Raw genomic sequence first — 14532 nt, forward strand, 5'->3', positions numbered from 1 at the left:
ATTTATCTTTAATTATAAGTAAATACACACTAGCAAAGGAGGGTAAACTTTTTTTTATCATTTGTTGATTTAAGTTCAGCGTTTGACTGCGTAAAACATGATAAATTGTAGAGTACCCTTAAAGACATGTAAGTGGACCCACCCTTGCTATCATTTATCAGGGAATTGTATATGGGGGCATGGGCCAGGGTCCGCTACGGGAGGCAAGGGGAGTGTACGACCAAATTTAGAATAAGAAAGGGGGTGAGACAAGGTTGTATACTTGCTCCTTTCCTCTTTTCTCTATACATTAATAGTCCCGGTCTATACCTGAACGAATTTCGGCAGGACTATCCAATTATTAAGAATACTCCCGTCCCCATTTTATCGTATGCGGACGACGCAGTCATTATGGCGCGGACGCAGTTAGGCCTACAAAGAACTGTCACCAACTTTGTGAACTATATGCAAGATAGGGGCCTAAGTGTAAATATCAGCAAGACATTTACAATAAGCTGTGGAAGAAAAGGGAGTAAAAAATTTGATATTTTTATTAATAACAACAAAATTGAAAATACAGACAGGTTCTCCTATCTGGTAATTAACTTTGATAGAACTGGCTCTTGGATTGCGGCGATGCAGGCAAGAAAATTCACGTTTTCTAGAGCAATAGAAGCAGTCATTAATTTCTCAAGGAAATTAGGCTGTAGACCTGTGCCGGAGCTATTAGATATCTATAAAACCAAATGTATAACAACAGCGACATATGGGGCAGGAATCTGGGGCCTTGTAGATGTTGAACAAATTCAACGCTGTGAAAATGCTTTTATTCGTTATTTGTTGGCGGTTCCCAGCTCTACTGCTACTTTTATTTGTCATAGGGAACTTGGTCTCCCTTATATTTCTGACATTATCAGAATGATTCCCCTATTGTTATGGCATAAGGTGTGGGTATCCATGGAGACAGGCTTCAATTGGCATGTAATTGGAGATTGCCTTAAATTGGAGAAGGTGGCTAGCATACCTTGGATAACATATATAAAATAAAATGTTGTATGGCCCTATGTCCATGCGATGATATTTCAACTCAATCAATGTTGCATTGTATTTTATTTTGTAAATATTACATTTTACCAAGGAAAAGTTTTTTAATCCCTATTTTGGGCTTAAGACAATGTAGAACAGCTCTTTTAAGGTTACATTTTTTAGAAAATGAACAGATTATCCTGGTTATCTCTTCATTTTTAAAGTCTGTTATTATATTCAGGAATACTATGTAAAGTTATATTTTAAACGGAAGTGACTCCAGCTCCTTTGAAAACACCTTGATTGACCTTTTGATTTTTACAATGTGATATAATGTGAAGTGTTTTTTCTCTTTTGTCTGTGCTTTTATGGTTTTTACTGTATGAAAAATCGAATAAAACGGATTTGATTGATTAAAAAAAGAGTGGGAACACCCTCTTGCCTATATTAAAAGCGTTTTCAGACAATATGCAGCAACTTAGACATTGTACTATGTAAGGTCCTAAAATAATGAAAACTAACACTACAGCACTCTGTAAATATCACTTAACGATTTGTGCTGACTTGCTTGACAATCGGATGACGTAAGTGCTATGTAAATCTGGGTCCATGAGTTTAAGGCAGGGCATTTTGTGCTACAAACATAGGGGCTTATTTATGAGAGGCTTGTGTAAAGAAGTAATAACCACTCAAAGTTTCTTTCTAACTTAAGTGAAAACAAGAGGTATTTATTAAGGCACCTCACCCATCAAGATCTAGAGACAACTGCCGGAGCAACTGAGACTCCTGAGTTGAGCATAACATTCCATGTTCTACATTCCAACCCCACCTCCACATACCATCTAAAGTACTTAGTGTAATTTTCTTTGACGTTCCAGCGGTGCAAACCTCTCAACCATATCTATGAGGTGAAGCAAAGCCACTCTGTCTGGCTCTGCATGGACTCACAGGTATGGAGTAAGACAAAGCAGTGCATGTTGCTTCGTTGCCTAGCTTTGGGTCAAGAAGGTGTTCCATGGGCGTTGCAGTGGGTTTTCCCACATAGCATCTCTGGATTTTGATGGTGCACCAGATTTACTTACTCACGTAAACCTGGGGCAGCTCCAAAACCTTATGCCTCCCCAGTGCAGGTGTAACGAGGAGAAATATTTTTATTTCTCCTTGGATTTTCCTCTTTCCGTGTGTGCTGCATCCACATTGAAAGAGTAGAACCCTTCCAAGATTGATTTTGTGCAGGAAGGTGCCCCTTCCAGCACAAAACCAACCCTGCCTGCAATTGAAGCACCCTTGCACCATGGTGCAAGGATGCCTACGTTGGCGTGAGGCAGCAAATTGTGAACCAGCACAGGAGGAAAGGACAGGAATGCACCGTATTTCATTAATACGGTGCATTCCTACACTTACATTGATGTTGGGCAGTGCAGCAAGACAACTTGCAGCTCTGCCCTACGCCAATTCTTCATAAATGAGGCCCTCGGTAAGAGATGTCAAACATTTCCAGCACAACCTGTGGTCACATTGAACTCTTTGGGAGATTGTGTAAGGTGGCTCATAGCATTGTAGCGGTGGGGGTGACAGCCCCTCTAGGTGCTAACATGAAGAGGGTCTGTGAAAAATTGTGTCCAGGCCTGAATGTAAAGATAAATAACAACAAGTTGGGCAAAATGTGTCTGCATTTTTTCAAATGAACATTTCAAGTCAGAATTGCAGTGTAAGGGGGTGCCTGCATATATCCCATGCGAGGTATGTGTCTAACATTGGATGAGGTATGGGGCCTGTCTCCTGCATGACATCTCTAACTACAAGGGGAAAGATTAACCAGAGTATGTTTGCTGGGTAAGTATAGATCATTAAAACAACAGCGTTTATAGCCTTGTGGTTGAAACGCTGATAGCCATGAAGAAATGCTTGAATGCCCACCTGTCAGATTTCTTCAGGAAGCTGCGACTGGATTCACTTTTTATTTTCATAAAACTGGACTGGCGCCCAGGTGTGGACGCCATTTCAAGAAACACACCCTGTGCGTAATTTTGTAACTAATAATAGAATTCTCTCAAGTAATGGCAAATACTGTTACAAAACTATCTGAAAGAGCTTAGTTGTTTCCTGCTAAAGTATGGACGGTTGCCAGCATTTGAGGCATTGCCCCTATGATCCCAGACCAGACTTACAAAATTAGTACCCATTTGATTGAATTTATAAAAGGGTCACTGGACGAAATAAAATCTTCATTTTGCTAGGCAAACCTTCCAGTAAAACATCAGTTCTGGATCAAGTAGTTGTTGTTGGCTGTCTGCCTGGCATTTCCAGATGAGGAGGATATTGTCTCAGTCTCTCTAAGCGACAGTACAGAGAATTTGTACAGGATTAAAGAACAGATTGACAGACCTGAATCCTATACGATGGACTGGAGGAATGTCGAGGACCAAAATTGCTTCTCTGCTTCTCACCATAACTAACAAACTATATTTGGGTGAGTTCATCCCTTCTCATTAATGATGTGACCTACAGATCTCAGATATGAAACCCAAAGGGGCAGCTGAGCCTTTGGTCTTTTCTAGGTTGGTAAACTGAGTACCAATAAGTTGAGTGATAGTGATGTCCATTATCACAGCACCAAGAGGCACCAAAACAGTGGCATGAAGTACCGAATAAAACAAGAAATCGCAAAACCAAAAGAGGTGTTTATTCTATATGTGAAAGTAAATCTTTACTGTTTGTGGACGAGTGAGTGACTGTGATAATGCGTTAACGCTGAGCGGATTAACGAATGAATAGTCACTGAGTATATGGATAAGTACAGGATGAGGGAATTCATAGATACATGAATTAAATCGTTGAGACTATTGATGAATGGCTAGATTAATGTTTGAAAGAAGGAATGGATGCAGAGATTACAATATTCTTAAATCCCTGATGCCTCAGACAGTACTAATAACAGTGTTGTAAAAATGCCAGAAATTACCAATGTTATACCAGTGTAAGCCTTACTGCAAGGCTGGGCTGTGTTGACAAGAAGGCCCATAATATATGGGCCACAGGTCAGGCCCTTAGGCCCACCTTCTGCTGTAGATGGCCAAACGCCCACAGCCTCTAGCAACAAAAAGCGTACCTTTAAGGACACCATATTAGGTTTGCATCTAGATAGTAAGAGAGGCACTGTTCTGCAGCATCTAATAATGGCTAGAGAACAAGAGAAGTTGCCGCCGCGACTTTCCCTGGCCGTCCCCAAACAAGAAAGCTACTATTAACTAGTACACTGCTGGCCTGAGTCACAAAGGTAAACTTACACTTTTGTGTATGTTTTCGATTGTTTGCTATTCATAAAGGTATTTTATTAGTAATATCTTTGCAACCGTGGTATCTCCACACATAAAAAGATACAACATTCTGTCACAGATGTTCCTGTCAATGCTTTTAACAGTTTCGTGCAAGGCTCCATCACTGGCGGGGTTGAAAGTCCTGCTCAGCTCTGGTCCGGTTAAAGTCCTCTACACTTGGAATTAAAAACGTTTCTGTAAGTCAAGATCTTTTCAGTGTGGCAAACCAGCACATTGAGGCCAACCAGTAGGTCGATGTAGGGAATCCTGTGGTAGCCTCTGGTTCTTTTTGTGAAAAGTTTAGAAAATGTTTCTCTAAGTGTCCTGTCTTGCAATTATGGAGGGTGAAAAATACACTCCAACACCAGCCAATGATCCAGGACCTTTTGGACACCACTTGGGAGGTCAGAACACAATCTCTCAGAAGTCACCAGCAGGCTCCAGGGCAAATCCAGTTGAGCTGGGCTTAACACAGATTTGGGATTCCTACAACTTTTGCGTTCCTGGAGCTGAAGAGCAGGCTAGCCAACTAGACCTTGGCTTCCTCTTTTCAGTCCTGGGTACAAGTGAGGAGCAGGTTCAGCCTTTGGGGTTTCTATCCACAGGTTCCACAACAGGTACAGTTCTGTCTTTCACAAGTCCAAATGTGTTCTGAAAAAGGTATCTAGGGGTGCCACATTAATGCTTGGCACTAGGTTGTGGTTGGAGGAGACTCCCTGACCAAAGGGAAAAATTCTGCCAGGGGCAATCCTACCCACTTTGACATAATGTCCCGGGGTTTGGCTTTAAACAATCCCACAGTGCACTGCTCTGCAAAATCCAACATGGTGTGGCAGAACCTTTCTTTCCCCAAGTAGAACTCTGAACACATTACAGCACCGGGAAACCCACAGCGGGTAGCTGTGCGCTATATAAGCTCAACTACATTTACATTTACATTACTGAGGTTTGACTAAGAAAATGAGAGCCTCTCCCTGCAAACTGGTTCTTATACAGGTTTTTCGTCCACTGGGATTGGTGCCATCATGACTACCTGGACAATGGAAGGGGCATGTCTAGGTGTGGTACATCTGGCTGTGACAGGAAATGCCTCTTTGAAACTGTGTTGGTGAGCACATCCCCTTGGCCATCTGACAGGAGGAGTTCACACCTTTTGTTCCATTTCCTCGGTGCCATTCACCTCCTGGTGAGGGGCAATAACTCCCCCAAGTGCCAGCTGGTGATTAACTCTGAAAGGCTATCAGGGGCTTCCGACTGCAAACTAGTGATTTTGTAAAGTCACTATTTATGAAATACTAAGACAACATTCATTTTTTGCATTATGTTGGTGTCAGAAATGGCGGTCTCTAGTTGGCAATGGTTTGCACCTTTGTCCAAGTAGGGACCCTTCTTCCTAGTCAGGGTAAGGGGGATACACTCCTAAAATAACCCCTGCTCACCCCCTTAGTAGCTTCGCACAAGCAGACAGGCTTATCTGACAGGCAGTGTGTAAAGCATGTGTGCACACATACAGTAATACAGTGAAAACAATACAAATGGACACCACACCAGTTTAGAAAAATACATAATCTTTATCTAAACCAAACAAGACAAAAACAACAAAAATCCACAATACAGTAATCAAAATATGACTTTTAAAAGGTAGAAACAATTCTGTCCAAAGCAAACTATAGATGGACCACTATCAACACAAAATACCTTGGATACGTCACACTAATAAACAAACACAGCCGCAGAGGAAGTGATGCGTCGGTTCTGTATGCCCAGGGAAGGTGATGAGTAGCTTCCTTACGCCCAGGGAAGGTGATGCATCAGTGCCTTACTGCCACGCAAGGGCGGTGAGGAGTCTGTTGCTTACTGAAGGGGAGGTGATGTATCAGTTTCTAACTGTGCAATGAGGTGATGCGTCTGTTTCTTACTGTGACTCGGTGTTCTTGTAGACTTGTCGCCCCAGAGCGATGAATGAGGATCAGGGATGCGTTGGTACTCAATGTGGTAGCAACAACGGTGCTGCATTGGTCTCTCCAGCCACGGTCCCCCAAATGCATTGTTTCGTGCAGTCGCAGAGCAGGGCCTGCGTCAGAATTGGTGCGGTGATCTGAATCAATCACACGTTTAAGTGCTACTACTCACAAGTGAGGGTCTCAAGACGCTGGGGGGTTTGCAAGTTCCAGTCCATCAAGGAGGGGGTCTGTCAAAGATCCAGGTTTTGAGGTTTCTTCTGAAGATGGGGAGAGATGTCTGTCTGAAGTGGATAGGGAGGGCATTCCAGGCTCTGGCTGCTAGGAAGGAAAAGGAGCGGCCGCCTGATCTGGTCTTTCTGGTGCAGAGGACCACGGCGTAGGAGAGCTGGGCTGATCGTAGTGTCCTTGGGGTGCGTGGAATTTGAATTGGCTGTTCAGGTATGCTGGTCCTTTGTAGTGAAGGGCCTTGTGAGCGTGGGTGAGCATCTTGAAGGTGATTCTAGCTTCGATGGGGAGCCAGTGGAGTGTGCGCAGATGTTGGGAGATGTGGCAGTGTCTTGGCAGGTTGAGGACCAGTCTTGCGGCGGCGTTCTGGATGTTCTGTAGCTTGCGTGTGAGGTTGTTTATTCCGGCGTACAGTACGTTGCCGTAGTCGAGTCTGCTGGTGACCGGGGCGTGAGTGACGGTCTTTCTGTGTTCGAGGGGGGATCCATTTGAAGGTCTTGCATAGGAGGCAGGGGGTGTGGAAGCAGCAGGATGAGACAGCATTGATCTGGTGGTACATTTTGAGTTAAGAGTCTAGGATGATTCCCAGGTTGCGTGCGTGGTCCATGGGGGTGGACGGACTTCAGAGGGCGGGGGGCCACCAGGTGTCAGGATGTAGGCCCATGATGACTCAGACTTCAGAGATCAATGCATGGGATTAGGCGTGCAGCGATTTCTCCAGCCGGGGCAGGTGCTGTATCGGTGTCTTCGGTGATACGTCGGAAACAGGTGCGGATGAGTCACGCTTCTTGAAGTTGCATCGCTTTTCCAGCTCCCAGCTACAGGAACAACCTCCAGAGGCCCAACTCAGCAACAGGCACCTCTTGGCAGGTCAGAACTATCAGCAAGGAAGTTCAGGGGAGCTGGTGGTGAAGTCTTTGTATCCCTGAGACTTCAAAACAGGAGGCAAGCTCTACTTCAAGCCCTTGGAAATCTTCCTCAAACAGAAGACATAGCACACAGCAAAGTCTTTATCCTCTCCTTGGCAGAAAAAGCCACTGCAGGCCAACCCCCAACAGCACACAGCAAAGGGGCAGTACTTCTCCTTCAGTTTCCCCAGTTCTTCTCCTTGACAGAGGTTCCTCTTGAATTCCAAAAGTAATCTAAAGTTCAGGGGTCTGGGCCCCAGTATTTATAGTCCATTTCTCTTTGCCCTCTGGTAGAAGAGAGGCTCTGTGCTCAGTCAAAACCAGTTCTGTCCTCTCTGGTCCAGGTTCCCGGCAGGAGGTGAAGACAGCATTGTGTAAGGCAGACCAGGCCAATTCAGGTGCAAGGAAATCTCCTCCCCCTACTCCAAATGCAGACCAGGTCTATTGAGCCCAGCCTGACTCATCCAGGAAAGGCAGGACACACCTCAACCCCTCCCCCCAGTAGCTGTCTACAGTGAATGCACATCCCGGCCCCTGTCAATCCACAAACCAGCAGAGGCACACAGGATGGCTAAGCAAGAAAATACCTACTTTCAAAAAGCGGTATTTTCAAACACAGAGTGTAAAAATCATCCTTACTAAAAGATGCATCTTTCGATTCTGAGTTCAGGCATACTAAACTTCAGCTTCCGATCTTGTCTCAATGGTAAATTATATATATAAGATGTTATAAATAATACCCCATTCTATCCTATAGGACAGTTAACCTTTTAATAGTGAAAAACGAAATTCGCTGTAGTTCACTATCAGAACATGTTACACACATCACACCATGTCCTACCTTTCACAGACACTGCACCCTGCCCACAGGGGTACCATGGGTCTACCTTAGGGGTGACTCACATGTCAAAAGAAGGGAAGGTTAGGGCCTAGCAAGTGGGTGCACTTGCCAGGTCGACATGGCAGTACCAGACTGCGCAGACACTGCAATAGCAGGTCTGAGAACCTTTTGCGAGGCTGCTTGTGTGGGTGGCACAATCAGTGCTACAGGCCCACTCGCAGCATTTGACTTACAGGCCCAGGGCAAACACAGTGCACTGTACTAGGGACTTACTAGTAAGTCAAACAAGCCAATTATGGAATCACCAATCCAAAGTCACAATTTACAGAGGGAGCACTTGCACCTTGGCACTGATCAGCAGTGGCAAATTGCCCAAAGCATCTAGACCAGCAAAAACGGAGTCCAACAAACAGCACAAACACAGGAGGCAGAGGCAAAAATACACGGGAAAACCAAGCCAAGTATGCCAGGTCTAACAGTTGGACCATAAAAATGATTGTTTAAAGTGTTTTTTGAGCACATGAGCTTCACTAAATTTAAGGGTTTTGGGTTGTGACAACCAGGTTCCGGGGGTACCAGGGGTCTCAAGGTTATTGGGCTAAAGGGCTTAAGGAACTGGAGTTGCTAGCTGCTGGTGTCCTGAGCCTCAGGGGCGTGACACAGGCCCCCGCATCCCCCGCGGTGCGTGTGGGCCCCCGAGCTGCAAGGGGCACCCTCGGCACAGTACTTATGACTGAGCGCTCCGGAATAAATCCGGAGCGGGGGCCCTTCCATGTTTATTGCAGGGGGGCCCTTTGAACTTTCGTTATGCCACTGCTGGGCCTACAATACTACTGGACCAGAAAACTGGATAATCAAGTACTCCTTTCCTGCACTTGACTCTTTCAGGGTAGCAGGACAGAGAAGTCCAAGGTTTACTCAAGGAGGTGAGGTGAGTTAGGCATTCAGAATACAGTTTACGCTGTTATACCCGCTAATAAGATACATGTCCAGAAAGTGATTTACTTTAGTTTGATACACACAAGCAAATATGCAACACACAAAACTAAAGTACACAGAAAAAAACAGATGCTTCTACAAACCTCTGGGCCAGAATTCAGACCACAAACATTATAGACGCAAAGCACAATACAACACTGTTAATATTCCATTGTACAGACCACATTGTACAGGCTTAATCTTCAAAGCTACAACATTGGTACCAATACTTGTATTGTAGTGATAGGCTTTCAGCAGTTGATATGAAATCAAATGTTCCTGGTACACCCACTGTTCCACCATCCAAAGCAACAAAAATGCCCACCCGTCCTTGGCGAGGACACAGCTGTGGTGGTGTCGGGGTCTGGAAAGTAGTGCCTGGTGTCTTGGCAGAGTTGCTGAAGTCCCACTAGTCCAGTAGCCACTAGCCTACCTGACGACGCTGTTACTATGGAAATTGATGCATTTATAGATGGAAATGATATCTCGCCCTTATTAACAGAATCACCCACTGGGAACTCTACACCAACCTTGACTCGCAAATATGCAATCAAGCAGGCCCTGAGACCTTGAGGATTGATAGGTCACAGGCGGAAAGGGTACGTAGCTGGCAGACAAACGCTCGTGTACGAAACTCTTGATCAATCTCACAAAGAGATGCAGCAACATTACAAAGGGTCAAAGGAGATTGCTGCACTAAAGTACACAAGGCTGGATGGGGTATCCGCTTTCTTAAAACACCATAAAAGTCACTTAGTGATAACACGCTCGCTCCCCATACCGGACATCTGGACACATTATCCACTGGCCACATTATGTCCACGCAAAGTCGAGACCCACCTGTGCTAATCATTAGATAAATAATTTATGACTCCAAAGGCAGCAACCAACATTCCTTACCATATATGGTACGCCTGAAACCTTTACAACCCATCATCTTTTGTATAAAAGGACATATACTGAATGCAAATTGAGACAGTGCTCGGACCCTGTGCTTGTAACTGTTCTCCTGGCCGTAATGTTTACTTAAACAAACTGTTCCTGTTTTACCAAACACCTCTTGTCTTGTTTTTTAAGGGAATTCAAACTCAAGCAACAGAGCGTAGTGGCTGGCCAGGAGGTCAGTCCACTCTGATATCCTCAGATAACACAAAAGGGATGGGGGCTTATACCACAGAACTCATTGGTCACAGTCTAGATTTTGTAACAACAGACCACCACAGGGATGGTGTCATTAGTGCAGGATAAAGCAAGGACAAAGCTGGAGACTACGAAAGCCTGGGGGCAGGGACTAAGGGTTCAAATGGTAGGTTTTTTTAACAGGGCACTTTTCCCTCAGCTACAGATGGTAACTGGCAGCACCCACTGCTCCTACAGGGGAGGGGTCGGGGAAAAGTAGTGCCACCTTCACCGACAACATGGTGCTTCACTCATCTCCCTCGATGTTAATGTGCAGCATCTCCATATCTTGAGCAACTCTCTGAAGCCTCCTTACGTTCTGAAGAACAGAATAGCTTCCACAAGTCTCAGACAGCTCATTCTGTGCTCCGATGACGCTTCACAAGCTGCAGCTCAGCTCCTTCCGTCAAACTGGCAAACTCATTTCACCGGTAATCTCTCACAGAGGCACCTTTTCAAGTTCAAGTCCTATCCCTGGGTCTGAAAGGACATCGGTAATCCAACCTTTGGAATGCACTCCTAGATCCCAGCTTCCTCAATAAACCCCCTTGTGGGTGCCTTGTCAGAAAAAGAGCACAGCCTTAAACAACCAACTTGCCAATTATGTCAGACTTTTATAGTTCCCTGGCTGAAAGGATAATCCAATCAGGGGGTCTGCAAATTTTGCTTCCTGGGTGTCATTGAAATACTGGGTCATACTTCCTGCATGTTCACTGCATGATCAGTCCGTGGAAGAAAAGCTCCCCTAGTCTCTGAGTGACTGTTGGTTCTATCCCCTAGAGAGGAATTTTAATTGACTCCACACCATGAGACCCTGACCATCACACACCAGAAAGGGAGGAGGTCAACCCAGCACAGGGAGTCTTAGCTAAAACAGATAAGCCCTAAATCATATCCCAACCCACCAAGGTTCTACTATCTCGGAGATTCCAGTAGCAGAGCGTTGCAGTAGTACAAGCGGCTCAAGATGACAGGGGGCACGGGAAGAGCTGGAATGTCCAGCACATAAATCAGCTCTGCTCACAATGGCTCACCATGCTCATCCAGTAAATTCACAGGTTCTCAATACATGCTTCCCAGATACCACAGAGGTCAAAAGAACCTATGAAGGGAGACGCACAAACTTCACCCGGATGGATATGGTAAGCAGCACCTCCTAAAGGGTACAGGGGTACAGATATCCCGGAGATCAGTGCTACTACCACTGTCAGTTTACCACAGCCTGGATACAAAAGGGCAGTAGCCACTTCCTGTAAAAGAGGGTGCACTACACCAGCCCACTTCACCTCAGATCCAAGCTCTAGGGTTTGAATCAATGTAAACCGGAATACCCTCAGTGGACATGCCCGATTGTCATGTTCACTGAAGTAGAGATCAAGAAAACCTACAGTACTTTCAAGTGACTTTCCAGGAGATCAACATAGGATAGGGAAGCACATTCTTCAGTGCCATGCAGAAGACTTTCCGTCACAGCAGAGGCCTCTTTCACTGTCAGGACATGTACAAATTAAGTATACGTGTCCTACTTTATAAATATCATGCACCCTACCCTATGGGCATTTAGGGTCTATTTTAGAGGTGATTTGTAAGCGTTAGAAATGAAGGGTTAGGCCCAGCAAAATGTTTACTTTGCCAAGTCAAACTGGTAGTTTGAAAACTATCCAGTTAGCGTGCAGTGGCAGACCTAGACTCATGTTTTCGATTGTCACATTGATGGCACAATAAGTTCTGCAGTCCACTCATGACATTTAACTTACAGGCCCTGGATAAACAGAGGATCATACAATAGAGACTTTAAGATAAGTAAAATATGCCAATCAGCGATTAGTCTATTCTACACAGTTTTAAGGGTCAGAGCACATACATTGGGAACTGAATGACAGTGCCTCACTAGTCAAAGTTAATACACCAGTGATAAAATCTACCAATAAGTGGTGTGTGAACACGCAAAAAGGGCCTTTTCGTGCAGTTTTTGTGAATATATAGCTCCACTTTCAAGGAATGATCAACAGCAAAGAAGGCAATTGTAGGTTTTTTTGCTGCTTTTTTGGGGGTATAGAGAACTTTTTTGGATGTGAGCAATAGCTTCCGCACAGGATTCACAGCAGAGGGGAAGCCCAGAACTAGCTGCTCAAAATAGCAACAAGGATCAGGGAGATATCTATGCAGAGGATTATATTGAGTGACACATTAAATGATCCCTCATGGAGAAACAAAAGTGGTCCTCAAAAATGTTCACATGCACATTATGTGAAAAAACTGAGCAATGGAAGCTGTGGCAAATATTTACAATATATTTATTGCAAAAAAGAAAGACTTCAAAGAGGTGGCACATGTGTTTCTATTCTACTGTTCAGGCTGCATTTTTAGGGTTGAGCCTGCGAGAGCAATTGCTAGTGCATGCGTTTCGCTTGTGAGACACTCTTCTATGCAGAAAAGGTCTTGAAGGCTGCTCCTGCTTCATTTGTGTGCTTCAGCGTTACTCTTATTTACAGGCTTCTTAACTGGACAGTGCAGGTGAAATGTAATTTACGGTCACTTCTGAGGAGCAGGGACCAAGCACAGTTTGATTCAAGTTAACCGGTGTCCATCTGTTGCTCCTGATTTGACTGAGGTACTTTTTCTTCCCCCCTTCCACTCCTTATACCTGTTGCTCTCTCCTTAGCCCTTGTGCTTTATTTCTCTGTTTTTTTAGGCACAGAGAGAAAAGTGACTTGCCCAGATCACAGGATGTTGCAGCTGTGACACCATCCCTGCCTGTCTTGCTTATGCATGTGCTCTCATTCAACAACCTTTCAATATAGCATAAAAAATCATAATACATTGTTATTTTTTAATTAATTCTAAGCTGGTCGTCAAGGACTATGAATGCATGATTACAGATTATGGCCATGGAAGTTTCACGTTTAAACACAGAGAGAGTAAGGGTTATTCAACGGGACAAAACTCCCAGTCCCCTAGGGTCATATATCAAAAAACAAAGAGGGAGTATCCCCAGGACACAACGTCTTAGTGTACTGTAGAATTGGAGAGAGATACGGTAAAGAAAGGATTCTCTCTTTATTTCACTGTCGTAAATTGGCTGCGATTAAATTAGCGTTAGCAGAATCCATCTGGTATTTAGAGGCTATCCTGTACATTTTGTGGAATCCATTTTGTATTCCTGGCAGCCATTTTGGCATCCCTTGTGCTCTGTTTAAAGGACTGGCTATACTTAGACTCTGCTACCCTGCACATGCGCAGGAATATCTAACTGTCCATGCATCTGTTTTTAGTCTGTAACTATCAGGTTGTTTCTACCAGAGTCAGCAACTGCTAGCTCCTCCTTTACTGTTGACGGTGCATTTCTGTATGACCATCTATGTATGTAACTCTTCTCATGTATGCTTGCACCGCCCTTTTCCTGAGCCCCTGTGTGGGTATAAAAGACCCATGGTTCTTCTACTCTGTGTACTACCTTCATTCAGCACCACAGGGTGCTGGGTGAATGTGGTTCCACCTCATGAGGTTTAATAAACTATGTATTTTCTATTTCAGTTTCTGTGCCAACTTCTTTCTAATAGTCTGAGGACTCTGTGCAGAGAAGGGCGAACCCCTTTCACTGGTAGGCCTAGCTGAGGCCTATTTTCTACATCACCACCACCACATCACTGCTCACCACCCCATCAAATAACGCCACGCCTACCCTAGATGACAACTCAACTGCCTCCTGGTCACCCTGCAAACACGCTACCAAAATCAGGGACACCAACACCACCATCACACCCCACGTGACTATCAGAGACCTGGCTCAACCATTCATCTGCCCCAGACATCGCCACAGCAACCCCAGCAGCTACAAGATGAAACACAGAGACTGCACCAATAGACACGGTGGAGGAACCCCTGGCGGAGTGGCTGCGGTGGCACCCTTCTATCCGTGGTCTCCGTTGGACCCCCGAGTATGAGGACCGCGTGTCCCTCTACGCTGACGATATCCTTTTGTACTTAGCCTCCCCGCGCAAATCACTGATTGTCCTGGTCGATGTTCTGCGCTCCTTTGGCCGTAATTCAGGCCTTGTCATCAACTGGGCTAAATCCTGTGTCTATGTGCTTTCCGGGGAGGCTCCTGT

The sequence above is a fragment of the Triturus cristatus genome, chromosome 4_1, assembly GCF_964204655.1.
Source record: "Triturus cristatus chromosome 4_1, aTriCri1.1, whole genome shotgun sequence".
Taxonomy (NCBI): Eukaryota; Metazoa; Chordata; class Amphibia; order Caudata; family Salamandridae; genus Triturus; species Triturus cristatus.